This window comes from Sciurus carolinensis, chromosome 14 (genome assembly GCF_902686445.1).
Source record: "Sciurus carolinensis chromosome 14, mSciCar1.2, whole genome shotgun sequence".
Classification (NCBI taxonomy): domain Eukaryota; kingdom Metazoa; phylum Chordata; class Mammalia; order Rodentia; family Sciuridae; genus Sciurus; species Sciurus carolinensis.
In genome coordinates this window covers 84,633,675-84,659,240 of record NC_062226.1, presented here as the reverse complement: position 1 = coordinate 84,659,240, position 25,566 = coordinate 84,633,675, and the positions used below count along the sequence as shown (strand labels likewise).

The 25,566-nt window shown below is 37.2% G+C and overlaps 1 protein-coding gene and 1 pseudogene across 2 annotated transcripts in view; one reads left to right on the top strand and one right to left on the bottom strand.

Annotated features, from left to right (window-relative positions):
* Window positions 1-900: 900 nt before the first annotated feature.
* Rmi1 (RecQ mediated genome instability 1) overlaps window positions 901-25,566 on the bottom strand; it is a 167,533-nt gene continuing 142,867 nt past the window's right edge. The window contains exons 4-5 of one of the 2 annotated variants that reach the window (XR_007104894.1): window positions 1,775-1,999; window positions 901-1,623 (exon numbers count right to left, since the gene is read on the bottom strand). The gene's annotated coding sequence lies outside the window, so the exon portion shown is untranslated. Of the gene's footprint in view, window positions 2,000-25,566 lie in introns of both variants that reach the window. The other variant, XR_007104893.1, reaches the window with a different exon arrangement.
* Window positions 16,550-17,875, top strand: LOC124964203 (eukaryotic translation initiation factor 3 subunit E-like; annotated as a pseudogene).

Genomic DNA, 25,566 nt, shown 5'->3' with positions numbered 1-25,566 from the left:
ATGAAAATGTACTTATATGCACACACATTTCACCAATTATCTCAACTATTCCCTTAGGAGCATCTCACTAACCCAAAACAAAATTTCAATAGTGAGGAACTAGATGTGCTCCCCTATCACGCTCCCACATCTCTGTCTTCTGAAGCCATTTCACATTCAGGTCTCCAAAATGTTCTGTTTGCTCTCGAGTAAGCCAAAGGTTATTGGGTCAGAGATATAAAGAGAGAGCCAAAGGTAAAAGACTGAATAACTGACTCTTACCAGAGAAAGGAAATGTTGCCCAGCTTGAATTTCCTCCTCCTTTTTCTGCAAATTGAAATTCTTGCCCTAAACAAGCTGTTTCCAAACACATGTGAAATGGACAAAAGAGAAGAGGAAATGAGGCATCACGGGATCTGCTGTGGGCAAGTAATGAGAGCCACAAAGGTTTCCAGGACCCAGACAGTGATCACCCTGCTACACTATATTTGCTCTCATTGTAACACATTTTCTCCTAACTAGTTGAGATAAAATTAATAGAATTGAAATGGTCATCTCTCTGTCTTCCTTTGCCCTCCATTTTTCCCTTTCTCTTTTTACATTTTTTTTAAGCTTAGAGAGTAATAGAAAAGGAGGTTGCTTTGGTTACCATTAAATCAATCTCACCTCATATCCTTTCACAAGTATAAAATTAATTCAGAGTGATTCTGATTATAGCAACTGTATCCCAGCCCTGATCAAACATAATTACAATTTGATGTCGGGTCCCTGTCATTGTTGCATCTAGGTAATGGAGCCTGTATTTCAGCCAGCAGTGCCTTGTTAATGAATAGGAGCAATGAGAGGCCTACACATTGTCTCCAGTGACCTCTTCTGCATCATAGAAGCGAACTGCATTGATCAACACACTAAGATGGGTTATTATCCATTATTCCGTTTTACAATTAGCGAGCACCTGGCCCATTGGCAGTCAGAAGCTCTTTGCTTTCCATTTGTATCTATGTGAGCCCCCAACTCTGACACAATATAGCACACCAATTTCCCTTCATTAAAGGAAGGAAATTATAAGGAAAGAGCTGGGGGAGGCTTACGAAGGTGTTGTCGCTGTTTCTAAGTTGCCTTGCAGTTTACGAGGAGCAGATATTGGCAGAAATTCTACAAACGTTAGAGATAGCTTTGAGAGAGCTGGTCTTTTAAATATTCTCCTTTTATTTTAAATGTGGAAACCAAGACGCTCCCCACCAGCTCCTGAGGTTGGTATACTTCCAGATGAACAAGACAAAGAAATAGAGAACAAAGAAATGCCACATGGTCATCTCCAAAGCTGCAGAAAAGGAAAACTGGTTGCACTTTGCTAAGTCCATTCTCTTCTGATTTTACAAATCTTTATTTCCAGCATTCAACCCATTTGAAGGAAGAGGGCTATTTGGTTTTGGTGGCAAATACATTTTGGATTTTTTATCTTTCCACAGATCAGTTTATTTGTGATCATTCTTTTGTAGGAGAAAATGTCTAGTAAAGATTTTTATTTCCCCAACAACAATTAATAGTCATATTTTTGGCCTCCAGGACAAAGGAATTTTATTTCTTGGGTGATACCAGGCATTTTCTATATGATAACAACTTCAGAATTTGGGAATGGAGCTGAGGAAACGAGAAGGAAGGATCACAGATTAACAAAGACTCATGGCCACAGAGACTTAATGTGTGGTTTTAGCAAACTGAAACTTCTAAATTCAGCTAATCTGGGGTTCTCAGTTGTCTCCTGAAAAATTGACTTTCTACCCAAACTCACCAAAGAACAAAATGGAATCAGAAGGGCAATTTCGTATATAAAGATGGTATATGAAGTTCAGAGGTTCCAGTTAGAAACACCCGTAGTTTGAAGGTGGTTTAACCAGAGTTTGCAAAGACCAGGCTTTGAACTCTGTGGCTGGTTTAAAAATGACAGCCCTGCCACCACAGAGGTCCCTCTCCAGCAAATGCTCACATTGTTCTCTACCTCACATCTTTGCAGAACCTAGAAAACAAAAGAAAAACAAATCATTTTGTCTTCCAAGAAATGTTTATGGTAATTCAATTCTCCAGTTATAAGGATAAAAGAAGACAAATTCTCCTCAAAGCTCAAGTTGGCCAGGCCAGGCTCAGTGGTACACATATCTGAAATCCCAGTCACTCAGGAGGCTAAAGCAGGAAGATCACAAGTTTGAAGCCAGTCTTGGCAACTTAGCAAGACTCTATCTCAAAAAAACAAAAACAAAAAAAACAAAAAAAAAAAAACAAAAAAAACAAGGGTTGGGGAATGGCCTAGGGATAGAGCTCAGTAGTAGAGTAACCCTGGGTTCAATCTCTAGTACTACTACAAAAAAAAAAAAAAAAAAAAAAAAAAAAAAAAGGTTGGGGGTATGTTTAATAATGTAGGAAGATGCTGGACAAAACAAATCAGGATGAAAAATTGAGCATGTACGGTCTGTGTGCGTGTGTGTGTGTGTGTGTGTGTGTGTGTGTGTGTGTGTGTGTTGTGCGTATTAAAACAACAGCAAAGAAGTACATCAAATTGCTAATAATGGCTATGACCAGGTATAAAATTACGAGAAATATATGTCTTCTATGTGTTACTCTTTACTTTCTGAATTTGAAACAATGAGCTAGTATTACTCTCATAATCTAAAAATAAACTTTAAAAAGATAAAGTCATAAATCTCTTCTCTGCTTCTAGACAGAAATATACCCACATCATTCCACACATAACTGCCTCATCTTCTGCTCTTTTCAGACCCAATTAAGGAAATCTTTGACATGAGACAGTTGTCATTTATGTCAAGCCTATGTTGTCCCTGTTGAAATTTAAATCTGCTTCCTTCATGGACTTAGAGACCAGCTGTTTGCCTACTTCCTGAAAGTGTTGTTCATAATGCTATCCATGCTGGCTACTATCTATTTATAGCCAAAGGTCTCCTGGGAAGGAAATGTGTGAACTATCATTGACATGGAAATTCTGGGGGAGAGGGCTAGTGATTGTGATCGACTAAAAGGAAATGAGTCCTGGTCTCCGGGAGAAAGTGGCTGTGAGGGCTAAGGAAAGCATTTTCCATATAAAGGCCCATTTGGTAGACTTTTGGAAGCAATGAATCAATGAATAACATTTAGCCAGGCACTGTGGCACATGCTGTAATCACAGCTACTCAGGAGATGGAGGTAAGAGGCATGCAAGCTCAAGACCAGCCTCAGCAATTTAGCAAGACCCTGTCTCAAAATTAAAAATAAAAGGGAAGGAAGGAGTGGATGGAGTTCAGTGGTAGTGGCAAGGCCCTGGGTTCAATCCCCAATACCAAAGGAAGAAGAAAAAGAAAGAACGAAAGAAAGAAAGAAAGAAAGAAAGGAAGGAAGGGTGTGAGGGAGGGAGGGAGGAAGGGAGGGTAACATATAAAACTTTTGTTAAAATTTCTCAACAAGTCCAAATTGCATGACCATCTTTAAATCTTTTTTTTTTTTTTTTTTTTCGGTGCTGGGGATGGAGCCCAGGGGCCTGTGCTTGCAAGGCAAGCACTTTACCAACTGAGCTATATCCCCAGCCCAATCCTTTAAATCTTATAAAACAATTTTAAAAGAATGTTTCTTAAAAATTTTTAATGGTCAAGGCCTGACTTTTCTTATTGGGATTATACAATAAAATCTACTGTTGTGGGTAAAATGTCTCTTTCATCTGTCATTTCTTCTTCCTTTGCACTGCTCAGGACTCCCTCAACCCATGATGGGTGGATCCTAAAATAATCTTCATGGTATCTATCCTGGAGTCCTGATTTTGGTTGTTCTGCTCTAAAGCTTTAACAGAAATTTACTGCATTTGAAAAACAAAAAATACTTACTTTCTGTAATATGAACCTAAAGATCACTGTTCCAAAGCATGAGGGAATTCAAAAACCTGCTTCAATTCCCAGTAGGCAGTGGTCCACTTATCATTCAACATCTATCTCAATACCAATGATAATCTGGTCTTATTTTTCTGGGGATATCAGGCATCGTTCCATTGTTCAGGACCCAGGAGGTACCTAGTAAATGCTTATCCAAGGAACGAAAAACTGATTGTCATTTCCTTTGGTGATGATAATAAACCCCTTGTATACTACCCATCCCATATTTTGCAAATAGAAGGAACTAATCTATATTAATTAGTTTGATCTTTGCACCTTTGTATTCATTAAGCATTCAGTAACAACAAATATATGTTGGGCAAATCTTTGGAGGCAGACCCTGGAGGTAAAGAAGTGAATAAAATAGATATGGTTCCTATTTTCATAGAGCTTAACTGTAGTGGGAAATAATGGAGCAACTACTTGATAGTTTTTTAAATATTCTTTTGAATACAGATAAGTACTGAGAAGAAAATAAAAGTAGGTTATATGATACAGCAAGGGCAATCATAGTTGTCAGGGAGGATCTCCCTGAGGAGACAACATGTGAACTAAGGCTTCAGTGATGAGGTTCTAGAAAATGCTAATCCATATAGCTTCTCTTAGATTTGCAATGTTCTTAACTGAGGGAAAATGTACTTAAGTTTAATGCACATATCTTAAGTTTACAATTTAATGACTCTTGCTAAATGTACACACCCGTATAATCACCATTGTCAAGATAGAGAACATTTCTATTATTCCAGCAATTTCTTTTGCTTCCAGCATTATGAGGCTTACTTAACAAACAAGATTATGATCCCTCAGAATTCACAGGGGGTTGGTTCCAGGAGCCCACTCAGATACAAAAATCTGTTGGTACTCACATGGTTTATATCAATTGGTATAGCATTTGCATAGAACTTATGCACATCCTCTTGTATAATTTAAACCATTTCAAGATAATTTATAACATCTAACATAATATATATGCTATGTAAATAGCTGCTATACTGTATTGTTTGGCAAATAATGACTTACAAAACAGACAAAGAATTTTTCCAAATAGTTTTGATGTGCAGTTGGTTGAATCCATGTATACAGAGTCAAATGTATAGTTAAGGAGTATAATGGGATGTTTCGATTAACCAGAAATTCTTGTGTCTACTTCCCAGACATTCCTCACCTGCCCCCTTGGAGGCATGTACTATTCTGATTTCTGTCATTACAGATTAATTTTGCCTTGTCTTCAACTTCATGGAAGTAGAATCACATAATATGTGCTCTTTATGTCTAGCTTCTTTCATCAATATAATTATTTGAATCTATCCATGTTGTTGTACTTATCCATTTTTTTTGTTGTTGTTGTTGTTGAGAAATATTGTGTAACTACAACACAGTTTGTTAACCCAATCTCTTGTTGACTGACTTTTAGCTTTCTAACAGTTTTAACTGTTATGAATACAACCGCTACAAATATTCAAATTGTTAGTTTGAATCTAGGAATGTCCCTGAAAAGCTCATGTGTTAGGCAATGCAGTAATGTTCAGAGGTGAAAAGACTGCATTATGAAAGTTGTTACCTCATCAGCCCATTAATCCAATTGATGGATTAACAATTTGAATGGACTACTGGATAAGTGGACATGCTGGAAGAGGAGGTCACTGACTGGGAATGTGGCCTTAAACAGTATATATCCCTGACCCTTTCCTTCCTACCCCGCCAAACTGCCTCAGCAGTCATGAACTGAGAAACTTTCCTCCACCACACCCTTCTGCTAGGATGTTCTGCCTCACCACTGGCTCACCAAAGTAGAGACAGTCACCATGGACTGAGATCTCTGAAACCACAAGCTCAAAATAAATTTTTCCTCTTCTAAGTTCTTCTTGTCAGGTATTTTGGTCACAGAGAAGAAAAGCTAACTAACACAGAAATATTCTTTTTTTAGTACTATGGATTGGACCCAGGGTGCTCCACTGGACCCTAACCCTTTTTATTTTTTATTTTGAGACAGATTCTCACTAAGTTGCATAGAGCCTTGCTGAATTGCTGAGGCAGACTTTGAACTCGAGATTCTCCTTCCTCAGCCTCAGGAGCCTCTGGGATTACAGGCATACACCACCTCACCTGGTCTTATATTCTTTTGTAATATACAATATGACTTTATTTATCTTGGGTAAATATCAAGGAGTGGGATTTCTGTGTCTTAGGGTAGGTATATGTTTAACCTCTTAAGAAACACACAAAATGTTTTCCAAAGTTGTTAATACACACACTATTTCCACCTGCAAATTATGAGAACCCCAGTTGCCAACATTTGTGCTGTTAACTTTAATTCTGGTAATTCTTATAATTATGTGACTTCTCACTGCAATTTTTTTTGAAGGAGGCACTGGGTTGAACCCAGGGGCAACGTACCACTGAGCTACATCCCAGGTCTGTTAATGTTTTTTTCACTGTACACAAATGGGGTACAACTTTTCATTTCTCTGGTTGTACACAATGTAGAGTCACACCATTTGTGTAATCATACATGTACATAAGGTAATGATGTTTGTCTCATTCCACCATCTTTCCTACCCCCACCCCCTCCCCTGTTAATTTTTTAATTTTGAGATGGGGGTCTCACTAAGTTGCTAAAGCTGGCCCTGAACTTGAAATCTTCCTGCCTAAGCCTCCTGAGTTGCTCAGATTACAGGCATGTGCTACTGCACTCAGCCTGTGATTTTAATTGTCATTTCCTGATGATTGATGATATTAAATACCTGTACATGTCTTTAGTGGTCATTCTTGTAGGCTCTTTTATGAAGTGTCTGCTCAATTTTTTGCCCATTTTTATTGCCCAGTTTTAATTTTGTTATGAATTTACAGGAATTATTTTTTATATCTAGATATATCTCAGATATATCTCCCCCCATGCTCACCACCTGTAGCTTGCATTTTACTTTATTAATGATAATGTTGGTAAGAATTTTTATATTTTTGATGATGTCAATCAATGTTCTTTTTTTTTAATGCATTTGTGTCTTTTCTAAAAAACATTTACCTACCCAAGTTGGAGAAGATTTTCTTTATATGTATATTTGTGTGTGTGTGTGTGTGTGTGTGTGTGTGTATGTACATATATTCATACATATATATATATACATATATATATAAACTTTATGGCTGTAGCTTTTACCTTTAGCTTATGATCCACCTCGAATTAATTTTTATGCATGATATAAGACAGTGATTGAGATTCTTATTTTTTTTCTTTTATTTATCCTATTGTTCTGTTACCAGGTGTTCATAAGATTATTCTTTCTCTACTGAATTATCCTTGGTACCTTTGCAAAATTCAATTATCCATATCTGGATGTTTCTATTTCTAAACTTCCTATTCTGTTCCATTGATTCATATATGTAAATTTATAATACCACAATTAATTAATTATAAGGCTAGCATACATTCTGAAATCAAGTAATGTAGGTTTTCCAAATTTTTTAAGATTGTTTTGAATATTCCAGGTCTTTGAGTTTCACATAAATTTTAGAACATCACTTTTACTTTATTGTATTGATCAAAGCAGTCATGGAACCCAAAAAAAGTCACCTCTTAATAGAGGGGTGGCAGGAACATACAAAGAGGAAAGAATTGATGGCAAGTATTTTTTTAACATTTGAGAATCTAACATGTGCTTATTGTTAGAAAAATTGTTAGAAACACAACAGTAATAGAATGCTTTAACATGCTACACTGAGTCTTTATGAAATCAAGAAAGTGACAATTAACCACAATAAAAGTATCTAAAAAATACTAGAAACAAAGTAGGTTTAATACATATATTTCAAATTTGTGAACTAGAAGCAGTAAATATACATTTTCTGATGTTGCTTGACCTTAATAGCCCTAAGGGCTCAAATAACCTTTATTTTATTTTTTAAATTTTTTATCTTTTTATGTGTTCTAATTGGTTATACATGACAGTAGAATGCATTTTGATACATTGTACACAAATGAACATAACTTCTCATTCCTCTGTTATACATGGTGCACTGGTCATGTATACAGGGTAATAATGTCTGTCTCCTTCTACTGTCCTTTCCATCCCCACTGCCCCAACCCTCCCCTCACTCTCCTCTGCACAATCCAAAGTTCCTTCATTCTTGCCAACTCCCACCACACACACTGTGGGTCAGCATCCACTTATCAGAGAAAACATTTAGCCTTTAATTTGGGGGGATTGACTTATTTCACTTAGCATAATATTCTCTAGTTCCATTCATTTACCAGCAAATGCCATAATTTCATTCTTCTTTAAGGCTGAGTAATAGTCCATTGTGCACATGTACCACATTTTCTTTATCCATTCATCTGTTGAAGGGCATCTAGGTTGGTTCCATAGTTTAGCTTTTGCAAATTGAGCTGCTATAAACATTAATGTGGATGCATCACTGTAGTATGCTGATTTTAAGTCCTTTGGGTATAAACTGAGGAGTGGGATAGCTGGGTTAAATGGTGGTTCCACTCCAAGTTTTATGAGGAATCTCCATACTGCTTTCCATAGTGGTGATGGCAACTATTTTTGAGAAATTCCACCATCTAATCAAAATAATTAGCATCCTGCTAAATACAAAATATACTTACCTATTTCCAAGATCTCCAAAAATATCCTCTTGTTACAGCATCAATTCAAATCCATGACCTCATTGCTTGAACTCAAGATGGAACTCCTGGTAATGTTTTCTTCTGATTAGTACTGTGACCTATGTCACAAGTTATTGATATTCTTCCCAAACTCCCAACATACAATGTCAATGCAAGGATAAGATAACCATGTTAGTCACTAATGTTCAGAAAGAAGGAAATGAGAGACCTGTCACAAGTCTACAAAATATGCCCTCCTACCATTTCCCATCACATACTGGCCCCAAATGCCCATGGACAACCTAAAGAAGAACTTTATAATGGATATGCCCAATTGTGGACCACAAATAAGTTACAGTATGCTGCTGGACATATTGGACTTGGAGAAACCAGGTCTAGAACTCTTCAAAAGGCAGCCCCAGGGAAGTGGGTTCTGATGGAGTAATGAGGGATACAAGACACCCAAACTTCTTACTCCATCATGACACAACGTCAGAGACCAAGAAGATACCCTACCACCTGGCTATCCACCTCAGTAGCCCACACAGCAAACCTCCGTCCCCAGAATCAAGGGCCATTGCAACTGCTGGGAAGGGGCAGGACACATATGCGACAGATCTGGGAAGACTGAGCTGAGGCTGCTGGAAAACCTGCTTCCAATGTGGCCCCAATTCTTGTCTTCACATCTGTCCTGTACTTCTGTCCATTTGTGGCTACTGTGCCCTCTTAGTGGCAACCAACACTAATTCATCATTATCTTGAAATTGATGCCATGAAAATTTTCTATTGGCTTGAAATTCACTCATACTAACCCAAGGAAATCCAAGTCAATGAAAACAAAGAATGTGCTGTTGGATTCCTCAAGTAGAATTTTAGGCATTATAAACTTCAGAATTATATAAACATTAAAATATTAGGTTAAAATAGATTAAACAGTTTAAATCCTGACTTCAGCTAACAAAACATTAAGGATAACTACCAATATTTTGAAAAGATTGCCTAAGAATCCTGAGAAGGATTTAATCCAGACATTTTAAATTTATAAATCAATAAATTATTGATAACAAAGCTATGTTCTTATTTAAATTGGAATGAAGTATTGGTATAAGCTAAAACATGAATGAACTTAAAAAATATTAAGCTAGGAATGCGCTGTAGCTCAGTGGCAGAGTACTTGCCTAGCATGTGTGAGGCACTGGGTTTGATCCTTAGCACCACATAAAAATAAACAAATAAAGTCATTCTATCCATCTACAACTACAAAAAATATTTAAAATATTAAACTAAGTAAAATAAGCCATCACAAAAGACCATGTATTGTATGATGTTATTTATACAAAATATCTAGAATAGGCAAATATATAGAGAAAGAAAGTAGATTGGTTCCTTAGGATTGGGAGGTAGAGAGAAAGGGCATGATTACTATCGGATGTAAGGTTTCTTTGCAGGGTGATGAAATAGTCTAAAATTGATTGTGATGATGAATATACAACTACATAAGTACACCAAAAACTATTGAATTGTATACTTTAAGTGGTCAAATTGCATGGTATATGTATTACTTTTCTGTGACTGCTGTAACAAATTGCCTAAACTTGAAATCTTAAAAAAGTAAAAACTGTATTCTCTCAGTTCTGGGCCAGATATCCAAAGCTGGTGTCCCTTCACTGAAATCAAGATGTTGACATGGCTATATTCCCTCTGGAAGATGTAAGAGAAATCCATTCCTTGGCTCTTCCAGTCTGTGGTGGCTACTGGCATTCCTTGGCTTATGGCTGCATCAGTCTATCCAGCCAATACCTTCAAATCTCTCTCTGCTACATCCTTACATCAGTGTGTTTAAAATCTCCCTCTGCCTCTGTTTTGTAAGGGTATGGGTGACTGTAGAGTTCACTCTGATAACCCAGTATAATCTCCCCATCTCACAATCCTTAACTGTATTGCATTTGTAAAGATCATATTTTCACATAGGGTAACACTTAATAGGTTCCAGGGATCAGAACTTATCATCTTAGGAGTGGAGACCATTTTTCAATCTACCACAGCATGTGAATTATATCTCAATAAAGCTATATTTTAAAAATAGGCAGAGTATAATTTATGAAGAAATAAAATTTAGTACACTCAAAAACGTTATATTCATGTTATAGATTCAAAAAGCCTTAAAAGGCAGCAATTGATTACAAACCTTGTTTTTATAAATTTTTTATCTTGATTCAAATAGACCAACAATAAAAGACATTTTGAGACAAATGAAGAAAAATGAACATGAACTGTATACTAAATAATACTGAAAATTATTTTTAATTTATGTGAGGTGATGGTGGTATTAAAGTTATTTTTTAAGCTCTGTTAGCAATTTATACATAAGTGTTTTCAGATGAAATAAAATGATGGCTGGGATGTGCTTTTAGAGATTTAAGCAAACAAAAGGGAATAGAGAACATGAAATCTGAAAGTAAAATAAGTTGATAACTGTTTTCTCTAGGTGCTGGGTATGTGGGGGAGGGGACTTGGTCATTACACTAGTCTCTTTATTTGCATATATTTGAAATTTTTCCATAATAAGTGTGTTCATAAGAACAAGTTCAATTTTCTCATTTAAAATTCTGAACATTTTTATTTGGAGACTTTAAACAAATACAATATCCTCTCTAATATTTTTAAACATTTTCTTATCACAATTCTAACATTTAAAAAGCTATATCTAATTTTTAAAATAAGCTTCATAGAGATGCACTCAAATTCCCTCTGGTTTTACCCCAAATGCTCTTCAAATAATGTAATTTTCTGTGTACCATGACGTAAAAAGGTTGGGAAGCTTTGCCCTAGAGGAATTGATTTTTTTTTTTTTTTTTTTTTTTTGCAAAGAGCGGATAAATACAGGCTTTCAAAATCCTCCATTTCCAAAAGTACTCAAGGACCTCTCTCTCTTCAGCATCTTTTTAAAGCGCTTTCAGAAAATGAAATGCTTAAGATTGAAACAGCCCTGCAGCTGCAGCACACGTCTCAAAATGCCCCACTATTTTGAAAGAAGATTCGCACACATGCTCTTTGTTGTTTTTTTGTTTCCCAAAGGAAAGACTAAATCCACCCCAGTGTTTTCATAAACTGAAAATGAAAGGCTTGAGGACTGCCATGGAACCTGACCGAAGACGACATTTGGCAGAGCAGACCTCTGCAGGGCTTTTGTCCACCCGACACCCACCCCCAGACAATGAGCATCCCGCTATGGCACAGCCATCAAGGAGAATTTGAGAGGAAAGGCCCTGGTCCAGGTGGGGCCGCCCTGCCAGGGTTTCAGGGTGCAGGGTGTGTAGAGCAGGGAGGTGAGACAACAGTTCTCTGCAGCTCCTTTGAGGCTATGAAGCCAGTGGGAGCTACAGCAGGTGGGGGCACCTCTCCTCTCCAAATTCCCACCCACAACTGTGCTGCACCCAGCTCTTCCCCTGCATGTTTGAGTCTTTGCTCAACTTTGGATTTGGTTGGTTGCTATTTGGTTTTTGATTTAAACCTGGAATATACAAAGTTAAAAAAGAAAAAGAAAAAACTTCCAAAAGAACAAAAAGTAGAGCTGGGGAGATAGCTCAGTCGGTAGAGTGCTTGCACTGCAAGCACAAGTCCCTGAGTTTGATCCTCAGCACCACAAAAAAAAAAAAAGTATCTATGGAAATACGATTTCTCAAGGTGCCCAGCCTAACTCTCCCATAGAGGCAACCAGGGCTACCAGTCTCTTTTGCCTCCCTTCCAGAGATTTCTAGGCCTATATACATGAGGTAGGAGAGAAGAAATAAGAGGTAGAAAGGAAACATAAAGAAAGGACAAGGAAATAAGATTTTAATTCAGAGGTTCCACATTCATTCCAGGTCTGTCATTCCCAAATTCCTGGGAAATATGTAAATGTACCTGAGCACTGTTAATTAACCCCCAATAAATTAAAGAGATATACAATATTTTAAGGAACCTATAATTTAGGAAACTTTCCAGTGCTATCTACTGATCAGATAATGAATCTGAACCATGTCAACCTGAGGATCTGGAGATGGATCAGACCACCAGAAACCATCCTGAGATCACCAGACTGATGTCATTTCTACCCCCCCCCCACCAAATTTCCTTTAAAAGAAGCAGAAATTCCAAAAACACATCTCTCTCCCCCCGCCTCACCCACCCACACACACACACACACACACACATACACACACCATCATACATATTCTCCCTTGAATGTGTTATCTACTTTCCTAAATAAACCTCTTCGTCTTTGACTGTCCTGTGCTGAAATTAATTTATAAACCAAGAACCCCATTGGTCCTGAGTGGAATTTCCCCTTGTCTCCAGGAACTCCTCAGACTCTTCTTCAGAGACACCTCTTCTCCTGTGACATACAAATGTGTTCAAGTAATCACACACATTTGTCCCTCCTTCCAAATGCTCACCATACACTCTGTTCTTACTATCTCATGGTTCCTGTATTGCAATTTTACCCTTAACTTTTTATTTTGGAGATTGTGGATTAGTCATACCAATATAGAGAGTTATGCCTTGAGTTGTCTTTTGTTTATTCAATTTTTAAAGCTATATATTTCCCAGTTTGATTGTATGATAATGTAAGAAATTCCATATTGGTGTGCATTTGGGTTATCTCCAGTGGGATTGTTCAATTCCAAACAAAGTTGCAATAAATTGTGCATATCCTCCTTTGGAGAGTGGTGACAAAGTGGTGAAGAACAGACTGAGATTTGGGGGTCTCTGATGAACTCATGGCTGTGGCATGCCTGTTGTCTGAGAAAGTCTCTGTGCAAGGCATAGGAGGCCTAACTACTGTGGTAATGCCCAGCCTGAGGAGGCTCTGTGCAAGAGTCTCATCACCTTTGACCTTGGTTTCACGCACATAGCTCTGGAGGATAGAGGAATTCTCTAACTAGACAACCACAATGTTTCACCAGCTCTGCTGCTCATGAGCCTGCCCTCTTAACTATAAATTTAAACAATGAACCTCCTTGAGAACTACACAAAGCCCCTAACATTGCACATTACAACAGTGGAAAAGCTGCATAGATGTTTCTAGTTCTGTAACTTTCCTAAGTACAAGGAATAATGCTTGCATAGTCTTTAACCTGATAATGGTAATAAAGATTGTTAGCATAACTCTTTAGATCTGCTTCTCCCTCAGAAAGCAGCACTCCACCTGATCCCAGCTTTATCTTCACAATTTGCATGTGTGAGTCTTTATTTTTCTAATCACCCATCGCCCCCTCACCAGAACTACGAGTTTGGCCATGCTGGTCACGCCACCCTCCAAGCGTCTATGCAAGACTACTCTAGTTTGCTTTCAAAGAAAGTCATATACAACATGCTGACATAAAAAGAGAAAGCAGAACATAGCTGCCAATCATCACCAAGCTGCCAGCCACCACTGCCTCATCTCCCAATGTGGCTGCTTCCATCTTGGGACATCACAGCGGCCACCACAGCCACCTAAACATAGTAACCTCCACCGTGGGACACTGGACAGGGCCTGGAGGCAGCTGTCTGCTGCAGTGCCACCTGCCACAATGCTGCATCTCCAAACATGGCCACCCACTGTCACTGCACGGCCCCCGCTTACTGCCCCATTTCTGAAAGTGGTCGCCTCCATCTTGGGACACCTCCGCTGTCATCTTGGGTTACCTCTGCTCTGCCTTCACCATCTCAAATTGTGGCAGCGTCCATATTGAGACACTAACCAGGGCCTGGAAGCCCAACATCAGGTGCCTGCAGGCTTGGTTACACATGAGGTATCCCTACTAGGTGTGCAGATAGTTACTATCTTGCTGCAGAGGCAGGACAGAGGCTTGCATGAGATTGGCAGGTTGGAAAAGAGTATAAGGGCATCTTGCTCTCAACTTGCCCAGTCAATCAGTCCAGCACCCACCAGGTTTCCAGGGCCAACTCAGGGCAGCACTTGCTGGGACCTGACACCAGCCTGGTCCCAGACTCCCTCCCCAATCCAGCATCCACCAATCCCCTTGTCAATGAAATAATATCAGAAAAATTTCCAAACCTAAAGAATTAAATGGAAAATCAGATACGAGAGGCTTGAAGGACACCAAATGTACAAAATTACAACAGACCCACACCAAGGCACACTACAATGAAAACACATAACATACAGAATAAGGATAGAATTTTAAAGACTGCAAGAGAAAAGTATCAGATTATATATAGGGGGAAACCAATTCGGATCTCAGCAGAATTCTCAGCCCAGACCATCAAAGCTAGGAGGTCCTGGAATAACATATACCAAGTTCTCAAAGAAAATGAATGCCAACCAAGAATCTTATATCCAGAAAAATTAAGCTTCAGATTTGATGGCAACATAAAAACTTTCCATGATAAACAAAAGTTAAAAGAATTTACAACTAGAACGCCTGCACTACAGAACATACTCAACAAAATACTTCATGAGGAAAAAATGGAAAAAAAAAAAAAAACAATGAAATCAGCAGAGAGAGGAACTACACTAAAGGAAAAGCCAATCAAAGAAGAAACCAAGTCAAGTTAAAAACCAAAAATAAATCAAAATGACTGAGAATAGAAATCATATCTTAATAATAACCCTGAATGTTAATGGCCTAAACTCATCAATCAAAAGACATAGACTCACAGACTGAATTTAAGAAAAAGACCCAAGAATATGCTGTCTTCAAGAGACTCACCTCCTAGGAAAAGACATCCACAGACTGAATTTGAAAGGATGGGAAAAAACATATCACTCTCATGGACTGTGTAAATAAGCAGGGGTTTCTATCCTCATATCAGACAAAGTGGACTTCAAGCCAAAGTTAGTCAAAAGGGATAAAGGATATTTCATACTACTTAAAGGAATTTTACATCAATAAGACATAGTCATAAATATTTATGCCCCAAACAATGAAGCATCTACATACATCAAACAAACCCTTCTCAATTTCAAGAATCAAATAGGCCACAGCAGAATAACACTGGGTGACTTTAACACTGCTCTCACCACTGGAGAGATCTTCCAAACAAAAATTATGCAAAGAAACTATAGAACTAAATAATATAAGTCAATAATTTAGACTTAACAGACATATATAAAATATTTCATCCATCAACTAGCAAATACACTTTCTTCTCAGCAGCACATGAATTATGCTCTAAAACAGACCATATATTATGCCACAAAGCTACTCTTAGCAAATAGAAAAAAAAAAATAGAGATACTACCCTGTATTCTATCAGGTCATAATGGAATAAAATTAGAAATCAATGCTAAAATTAAAAACAGAAGCTCTGCCAACACCTGGAGACTAAATAATATGCTATTGAATGACAAATGGATAGCAGAAGAAATCAGGGAGGAAATTAAAAAATTCTTAGAGGTAAATGAGAACACTGATACAACATATCAAAATCTCTGGGACACTATGAAGGCAGTGTTAAGAGGAAAGTTCATTGCATTAAACTCATGCATTAAAAGAATAAAAGGCAACAAATAAATGACAACTTTACATCTCAAAGCTCTAGAAAAAGAAAAACAAATCAACACCAAAAGTAGTAGAAGATAGGAAATAATTAAATTCAGAGCTGAAGTCAATGAAATTGAAACAAAAGAAACAATTATAAAAGTTGACAAAATGAAAAGTTGGTTCTAAGAAAAAATAAATAAAATTGATAAACCTTTAGCCACACTAATGAAGAGAGAGAGAAAAAAAAACTCAAATTACTAAAATGTGTGATGAAAAAGGAAATATCACAACTGACACTACTGAAATACAAAAGATAATTAGAAACTATTTTGCAAGTTTATACTCAAAAAGAAAAATAGAGAATCTCAAAGACATTGACAAATTTGTAGAAACATATGATCTACCCAAACTGAATCAGGAGGAACACACAATTTAAACAGATCAATTTCAAGCAATAAAATAGAACATGATATCAAAAGTCTACCAATAAAGAAAAGCCCAGGACCAGGTGGATTCTCAGCCAAGTTTTATAAGACCTTTAAAGAAGAATTAACAGCTTTTTCTTTGACAAGATGGCAGAGTACAACTTGACTACTTGTATCGCACACTTTTTGGATCGTCATCTGGTTTTTCTGCTCCTTGAGTTTCTCTCCGTGAAGGAGATATATAATGAAAAAGAATTACTTCAAGAGAAATTGGTTCTTCTTAGTGACACCAACATGGTAGACTTTGCCATAGATGTGTACAAAAATCTTTATTCCGATGATATTCCTCATGCTTTGAGAGAAAAAAGAACACAGTTGTTGCACAGTTGAAACACCTTCAGGCAGAAACAGAACCAATTGTGAAGATGTTTGAAGATCCAAAAACTTTAAGGCAAATACAGTCAACTAGGGATGGTCAGATGCTATTTGACTACTTGGCAGACAAGCATGGATTTAGGCAAGAATATTTAGATACACCGTACAAGTATGCAAAATTCCAGTATGAATGTGGAAATTACTCAGGAATAGCAGAGTATCTTTACTTTTTTAGAGTGTTGGTCCCAGCAACAGATAGAAATGCTTTAAGTTCACTGTAGGGAAAACTGGTTTCTGAGACCTTGATGCAGAATTGGGCTGCAACTATGGAAGATCTTACACGATTAAAAGAGACCATAGATAATAATTCTGTAAGTTCTCCACTTCAGTCTCTTCAGCAGTGAACATGGCTCATGGTCTTTGTTCATTTTCTTCAATCATCCCAAAGGTCGTGATAATATTGATCTCTTCCTTTACCAACCACAGTATCTTAATGCAATTCAGATGATGTGTCCACATATTCTCTGCTATTTGACTACTGCAGTCATAAGAGACAAAGATGTTCGCAAACACCGGCAGGTGCTAAAAGACCTAGTAAAAGTTATTCAACAGGAATCTTATACATATAAAGACCCAATTACCGAATTTGTTGAATGCTTATATGTTAACTTTGACTTTGATAGGGCTCAGAAAAAGCTGAGGGAATGTGAATCAATGCTTGTGAATGACTTCTTCCTGGTGGCTTGTCTTGAGGATTTCATTGAAAATGCCCGTCTGTTTATATTTGAAACTTTTTGTCAAATCCATCAGTGTATCAACATTAATATGTTGGCAGAAAAATTGAACATGACTACAGAAGAAGCCAAAAGGTGGATTGTGACTCTGATTAGAAATACAAGACTGGATGCTAAGATTGATTCTAAATTAGGCCATGTGGTTATGGGCAACAATGCAGTCTCACCTTATCAGCAAGTGATTGAAAAGACCAAAAGCCTTTCTTTTAGAAGCCAAATGTTGGCCATGAACATTGACAAGAAACTTAATCAGAATAGGTCAGAGGTTCCTAACTGGGCAACCCAAGATTCTGGCTTCTACTGAAGAACTTTAAAGAATACATGAAAAAAGGAAAGATGAAATAACAAGGCCATTTTATGAAGGGTGGCACATTTTAGAAGGAATTAACATATTCAGTATACATTTTGAAGTATTTAAATAAAATTGGCTGTGGTTCATTTAAAAAAAAGAAGAAGAAGAATTAACATCAATATTCCTCAAATTATTTCATGAAGTAGAAAAGGAGGGGACCCTTCCAAATTCATTCTATAAGCTAGTATCACCCTGATACCAAAACCAGACAAACACACATCAAGGAAAGAAAACTTCAAACCAATATCCCTGATGAACATAGATGCAAAAATTCTCAATAAAATTCTGGCAAATCACATACAAAAACATATTAAAAAGATATGTACCATGATCAAACGGGGTTCATCCCAGGGATGCAATGTTGATTCAACACATGGAAATCAATAAACATAATTCATCACATCAATAGACTTAAAGATAAGAATCACAGAATCATCTCAATAGACGCAGAAAAAGCATTTGAGAAAACACAGTATCCCTTCAAGTTCAAAACACTAGAAAAACTAGGGATACTACGAACATACCTCAACATTTTAGAAGGCATCTATGCTAAACCCAAGGCCAACATCATTCTAAATGGAGAAAAATTGAAAGCATTCCCTCTAAAAACTGGAACAAGAAAAGGATGTCCTCTTTCATCACTTCTATTCAACATAGTCCTGGAAACTCTAGCCAGAGCAATTAGACTAGAGAAAGAAATTAAAGGGATATGATTAGGAAAAGAAGAACTCAAACTATCACTATTTGCTGATGACATGATTCAATATTTAGAAGATCCAAGAAATTCCACTAGAAAACTTCTAGAAGTAAAAAATGAATTCAGCAAAGTAGCAGGATATAAAATCAATACCCACAAATCAAATGCATTTCTATACATAAGCAACAAATACACTGCAAGAGAAATTAGGAAAACTACCCCATTCACAATAGCCTCAAAAAATAAAATAAAATACTTGGGAATCAATCTAATAAAAGAGGTGAAAGACCTCGATGATGAAAACTACAGAACACTAAAGAAAGAAATTGAAGAGAATCTTAGAAGATATAAAGATCCTCCATGTTCCTGGATAGGCAAGACAATTAACATGGTCAAAATGGCCATACTACCAAAAGCATTATATAGGTTTAACACAATTCTTATTAAAATTCTTCATAGAACTAGAAAAAACAATCATAAAATTCATTTGGAAATATTAGAGACCCAGAATAGCCAAAGCAATCCTTAGCAAGAAGAGTGAAGCAAGAAGCATCACAACTAAACTATAAACTACACTACAGAGCCATAATAACAAAAACAGCAGGGTATTGGCACCAAAATAGACAGGTAGACCAATGGTACAAAATAGAAGACACAGAGACAAACCTACATAAATATAGTTATCTCATACTAGACAAAAGCACCAAAAATATACATTGGAGAAAAGATAATCTCTTCAATAAATGGTGCAGGGAAAACTGGAAGTCCATATGTAGCAAAATGAAATTAAAACCTTATCTCTCACACTGCACAAAACTCAAAGTGAATCAAGGACGTAGGAATTAGACCAGAAGCCCTACACCTAATAGAAGAAAAAGTAGACCCAAATCTTTATCATGTCACTTAGGATCTGAATTCCTTAACAAGACTCCTGAAGGACAAAAAATAAAATCAAGAATCAATAAATTGGATGGATACAAACTAAAAAACTTCTTCTCAACAAAGGAAGCAATTAATAATGTACAGAGCCTACAGAATGGGAGAAAATCTTTACCACACACACATCAGATACAGCACTAATCTCCAGGATATATAAAGAGCTCAAAAAACTTAACACCAAAAAACCAAATAACCCAGTCAACAAACAGTCTAAGGAACTGAACAGACACTTCACAGAAGAAGAAATACAATCAATCAACAAATAAATGAAAAAAAGTTTATCATTTCTAGCAATTAGAGAAATGCAAATCAAAACTACTCTAAGATTTCATCTCACTCCAGTCAGAATGGCAATTATCAAGAATACAAGCAACAATAAGTGTTGATGAGGATGTGGAGGAAAAGGTACACTCATACATTGTGAATGGGACTGCAAATTGGTGCAACCATTATGGAAAGCGGTATTGAGTTTCCTTAGAAAACTTGGAATGGAACCACCATTTGACCCAGCTATCCCTCTCCTTGGTTTATACCCAAAGGACTTAAAATCAGGATACTACGCTGGTGCAGTCACATCAAAGTTTACAGCAGCTCAATTCACAATAGCTAAACTATGGAACCAAACTAGATGCCTTTCAACAGGTGAATGGATAAGAAAATGTAGAATATATACACAATGGAGCATTAAAGGAGAATGAAATTATGGCATTTACAGGTAAATGGATGGAATTAGAGAATATCATCCTAAGCAAAATAAGTTAATCCCAAAAAACCAAAGGCCAAATGTTTTCTCTAATATGCAGATGCTGATTTGTGATAGGGGGTGGGGCTAGGGAAGAATGGATGAACTTTGGATTGGGTTGAGGGGAGTGAGGGAAGGGGAGGAGGTGTGGGGTAGGAATGTTGGGATGAGACACACATTATTATCCTGTGTACCTGTATGACTGCACAGTGTGATTCTGCATCAGTACAGCCAGAGAAATGAGAAGCTGTGCTCCTTTTGTATACATGAGTTGAAATGCATTCTCCTTAGAACAAAAAATGAAAACTAAAATCAAATAAAAATAATGCAGTATGTGAAAAATATATATTAAACAAATAAATAAAAAATCTAAGATTAGATAAGTCTGATTTTAGAAAGAAAGAAAGAAAGAAAGAAAGAAAGAAAGAAAGAAAGAAAGAAAGAAAGCAACAAAATCTCCTCTCCCAACATACAAAGTCATAGAATCTGACGTTGTGTTAACAGAAATTGTTGCTCTCCAGACAAATCAAAACAGTAAGGATTCTGACTGCATAATTGGCTCCCTTATTATAATTCCTACTCCCATTTCAACAAATGCCTTTGTAGACAAACCACTGAGGCTTCAGAGTATAAAGATTTCTATCAAGTTTATGTTTTCCCTTGACCTCTGACCCGGACCCAATCTATAGAATGCCCAAGCTCCATTGTCTTGGTATTATTTCCTCCCCCAGCAAACACCAAGGCCTCGCCTCCTTTCCAGCAGACTTTTCTCTCAGTCAGCAACTCCAACACCAGCCTAGCGAAGGATGGGAGTCAAGAAATTGCAAGCAAAGACCTTTTGACCGTAGAAACTGAACTGCCACAGGACAAAGAAACAGGAAAGAGACTGCTCACAAGAAAAACAAAAAATGTGGACCATGCATGGTCATGTCCTTTTTCCTAAATCACCTTTACCCAATATTTGACCAAGTCAAAAAGGAGTCAAAGTTTTCTCAACAATAGCCAGATAAATTCACCTAATGATAAAACTCCTTCAGGAGCAAATAGACACATCTCTTGGGCAGGTTTGGGAGAAAATAGGCTTACAATAGTAAAATATTAGGGCGATGGACTCTTGAAGGAATATAAAATGCAATCCTATGAGTTTTGAACTAGATCAATACACCATCCACAAAGCTGGCTTTATATGAAAATTGATGTGTCTGAATTCTTTAAAAACAGTTTATTCTGTCAAGCAGATTAAACATACCCATAGGAAGTCCTGTCTATTAATTTGGACCACCAGATATCTTTCCTGACCATCTTACATTAATTAACTCATGTTTTAAATCTGAAAGTGTGTTCGGTTTTATTTGAACATTTCCTTATGGCAGAAATTTTCAAAATCCTCTTTAGATTGCATTTTACTAGTTTGGGGACATTTTTGTATGAAAAGTAAGACTGGTCAGTCCTCTATAGACATAGTTTCCACATTTTCGAATTCAACCAACCACAAACAGAAAATCTTCAGGAGGGAAAAATCAAACCTATAATGAACATATACACACTTTTTTTTTTCTTGCCCAATATTCCCTAAACAACTACAAAAAATATTTACTTTGTATTGACATTATAATTATAAATGTTATATATAATCCAGAGATGATTTAAACCATGTGGCAGGATATGCATAGGTTACATGCAAATTCTACATCATTTCATAGAAATGACTTGTGCATACTTGAATTTGGGTGTCCTTGGGGGTCCTGGAACCAATTCCTCAGGGGTACCAAGGGACAACCATACCTATTGCATTTATATGACTTACCAAGAGGATAGTCAAGGCACAGAGGCCAACCCAACTACTTTCCTAAAGGTTATTCAAAACCAGGGCTTTATTATTAGACAGTGGTATCAGACTGGATGTACTTTCTCCAGATTGTTTTTGGTTTAATTCTTTTTTTTTTTTTTTTTTTTTTTTTGCAGTGCTGGGGATCGAACCCAGGGCCTTGTGCTTACAAGGCAAGCACACTACCGACTGGGCTATCTCCCCAGTCCCTGGTTTAATTCTTAAGAAGAGATTCACTGAGCTCCAGGAGTTCAGCTATGTGAATTGATGTCATGTTCTCAGCACACAGTAGCTCACATGGGAGAGAAGGCACCTGCAGCAGTAAGGTGATCAAAGAGCTCAGGGGCCCTGATGCCCACATTTGTCAGAATTCTGAAATGGCAAGAAAGTCTAGATCTGCCAGGCTCTTCAGGATTATAGCATCTCAGAGTTGGCAAGAAGTTTGTAGGTCACTGACCCACCATCAGCCATGCCCTAAAACCCAGTAAGGGCCTTACAGCTGTCTAAAAGCACAACTTGGGTTAAAACTCAGGCATCTTGAACCCTACGTTGGTAGTCTCTCACTTATAGCAACACTTCTCAAGGTTTAACGTGTGCTTTAGTTAAGTTTTTGCATTGCTGTGATCAAAATACCTGACAAGAACAACTTAGAGAAGGAAAAGTTTTTTGGGGGCTCACAGTTTCAGAAGTCTCAGTCCATAGATGATGGACTCCACTTCTATGGACCCAAAGTGAGGCAGCACATCTTGGGGGAAGGGCCCAGCAGAGAAAGGCTGCTCAGTTCAGGGCAGGGTCAGGAAGCAGAGCCAGGAAGGCAAGGAAGATGAATCCTTCCAGGGTATACCCACATTGAGCCAGTCAGCTACACCTGCCTACAGTTACCACCCAGTTAGTCCATTCAAACTAGAATGGCCTGATTATTTTACAGCTCCTGAAATCTAATCATTTTACTGCTGCTGAATATTCCAACATTAACAGGAGTTTTTGGGGACACCTCATATCTAAACCATAATAATATGTATATGAATTACTCTGGGGATTTAGTGAAATATAATTCTGAATCAGCAAGTCTGAGAAAGTTTTCATTTAAATAAACTTCCCTATAATGCCAATGTTGCTGGTTGAGGACTAATTCTCTGAAAAGCACATACTTATGTCGCCTTTCGCAACAGTCCTCAATTAGAGAAAAATCCAGAAAACACGGCCTCCTGTACTGCCTGGGATCTGATGAAACAGTTCTTTTCTTATCCTCTTTTTCATCAAATTTATCTCAAATGATTAAATCTCAGCTTCCCTTTCTTCTCCATTGGAGACTTCCCCAAATTACTGCCTAGTCACTTAGTGAGAAAAGAGAAGAAAACCATAAAACAAATTGTTGTGTCCATTTCTTGTTGTTATAACTAAATGCCACAGACTGGGTGATTTATAAAAAAAAAAGAAAGAAAAAAAATAGAGGCTTATTTAGTTCATAACTCTGGAAGATGGAAAACCCAAAAGCAGATAACAGCATCTGAGAAGGGCCTTCTTGGTGCACCATAACATGACAGAGGGCATTCACATGACAGAGAGCAAGAATGCTAACTTGGGTCACTTCCTCTTCCTATAAAGCTAATGCTAGTGCTATCACGGGGTGCCACCATATGACCTCATCTAATCCTAGCTACCTCCCAAAGACCTTACTCCAAATACTATTAACATATGAATTTGGGGGTTAAGTTTCCAACATATGAACTTTTGGTGGAAACATTCAAACAATAGCGCCAACATTCCCAACGTTCATATCAGGTGAATTTTAGTTAAAGCAGCAGTTCTCAAAGTATGGTTCCCCAGATGAAAAACATCAGCATTGCCTGGAATCTTGTTAGAAGTACAAATTCAAAAGTTCTAGGAGAGGCTATCTTTTCTCCATTGTAAGTTTTGGGCACCTTTGTCTAGTATGAGATAACTGTACTTTGTGGGTATGTCTCCTTGTCTTCTATCCTGCACCATTGGTCTACCTGTCTATTTTGGTGCCACTACCATACCATTTTTGTTACTATTGCCCTATAGTAGAGTTTAAATTCTGTTACTGTGATACCTCCTGCATCACTCTTCCTGCCCAGGATTGCTTTGGCTATTCTGGGTCTTTTGTTCTTCCAGATGAATTTCATGATTGCTTTTTCTGTTTCTATGAGAAATGTCATTGGGATTTTAATTGGAATTGCATTAAATCTGAATAGTACCTTTGGAAGTATGATCATTTTGATAATATTAATTCTGCCTATCCAAGAACATGGGAGATCTTTTCACCTTCTAAGGTCTTCTTCAATTTCTTTCTATAATGTTTGGTAGTTCTCATTGTAGAGCTCTTTACCTCTTTGGTTAGATTGATTCCCAAGTATTTTATTTTATTTTTTGTGGCTATTGCAAATGGAGTTGTTTTCCTCATTTCTCTTTCAGATATTTCATCACTTATATATAAAAATGCTTTATATTTATGTGCATTGATTTTATATCCTGCTATTTTGCTGAATTCATTTATGAGGTCTAGAAGTTTTCTGGTGGAGTTTTTGGGATCCTCTAAATATAGAATCATGTTATCAGCAAATAGTGACAGCTTGAGTTCTTCTTTTCCTATTTGTATCCCTTTAATTTCTTTGGTCTGTCTAATTGCTCTGGCTAGTATTTCAAGGATGATGTGGAATAGAAGTGGTGAAAAAGGGCATCCCTGTCTTGTTCCAGTATTTGTAAAACTGGAAGTCCATATGCAGTAAAATGAAGTTAAACCCCTATCTCTCACCCTGTACAAAACTCAACTCAAAATGGATCAAGGATCTAGGACTTAGACCCGAGACCCTTCACCAAATAGAAGAAAAAGTAGGCCAGAATCTCCATCACATTGACTTAGGACCAGACTTCCTTAACAGGATCCCATAGTGCAAGAAATAAAAGCAAGAATCAATAAATGGGATAGATTCAAACTAAAAAGTTTTTGCTCAGCACAGGAAACAATCAATAATACAGAGTGGAAGAAAATCTTTTCCACCCACACTTCAGACAGAGCACTCATCTCCAAAGTTTATAAAGAACTTAAAAAACTTTACACCCAAAATACAAAGAACCCAATCAATAAATGGGCTAAGGAAATGGGCAGACACTTCATAGAAGAAGTATACAGGTGATCAACAAATATATGAAGAAGTGTTCATCATTCCCAGTAATTAGAGAAATGCAAATTAAAAACACTCTAAGATTTCATCTAACTTCAATTAGAATGACTATTATCAAGAACACAAGCAGTAAGTGTTGGCGTGGATGTGGGGAAAAAGGCACACTCACACATTGCTGGTGGAGTTGCAAATTGGTGCAGCCACTCTGGAAAGCAGTATGGAGATTCCTCAAAAAGCTTGGAATGGAACCACCATTTGACCCAGATATCCCACTCCTCAGTTTATACC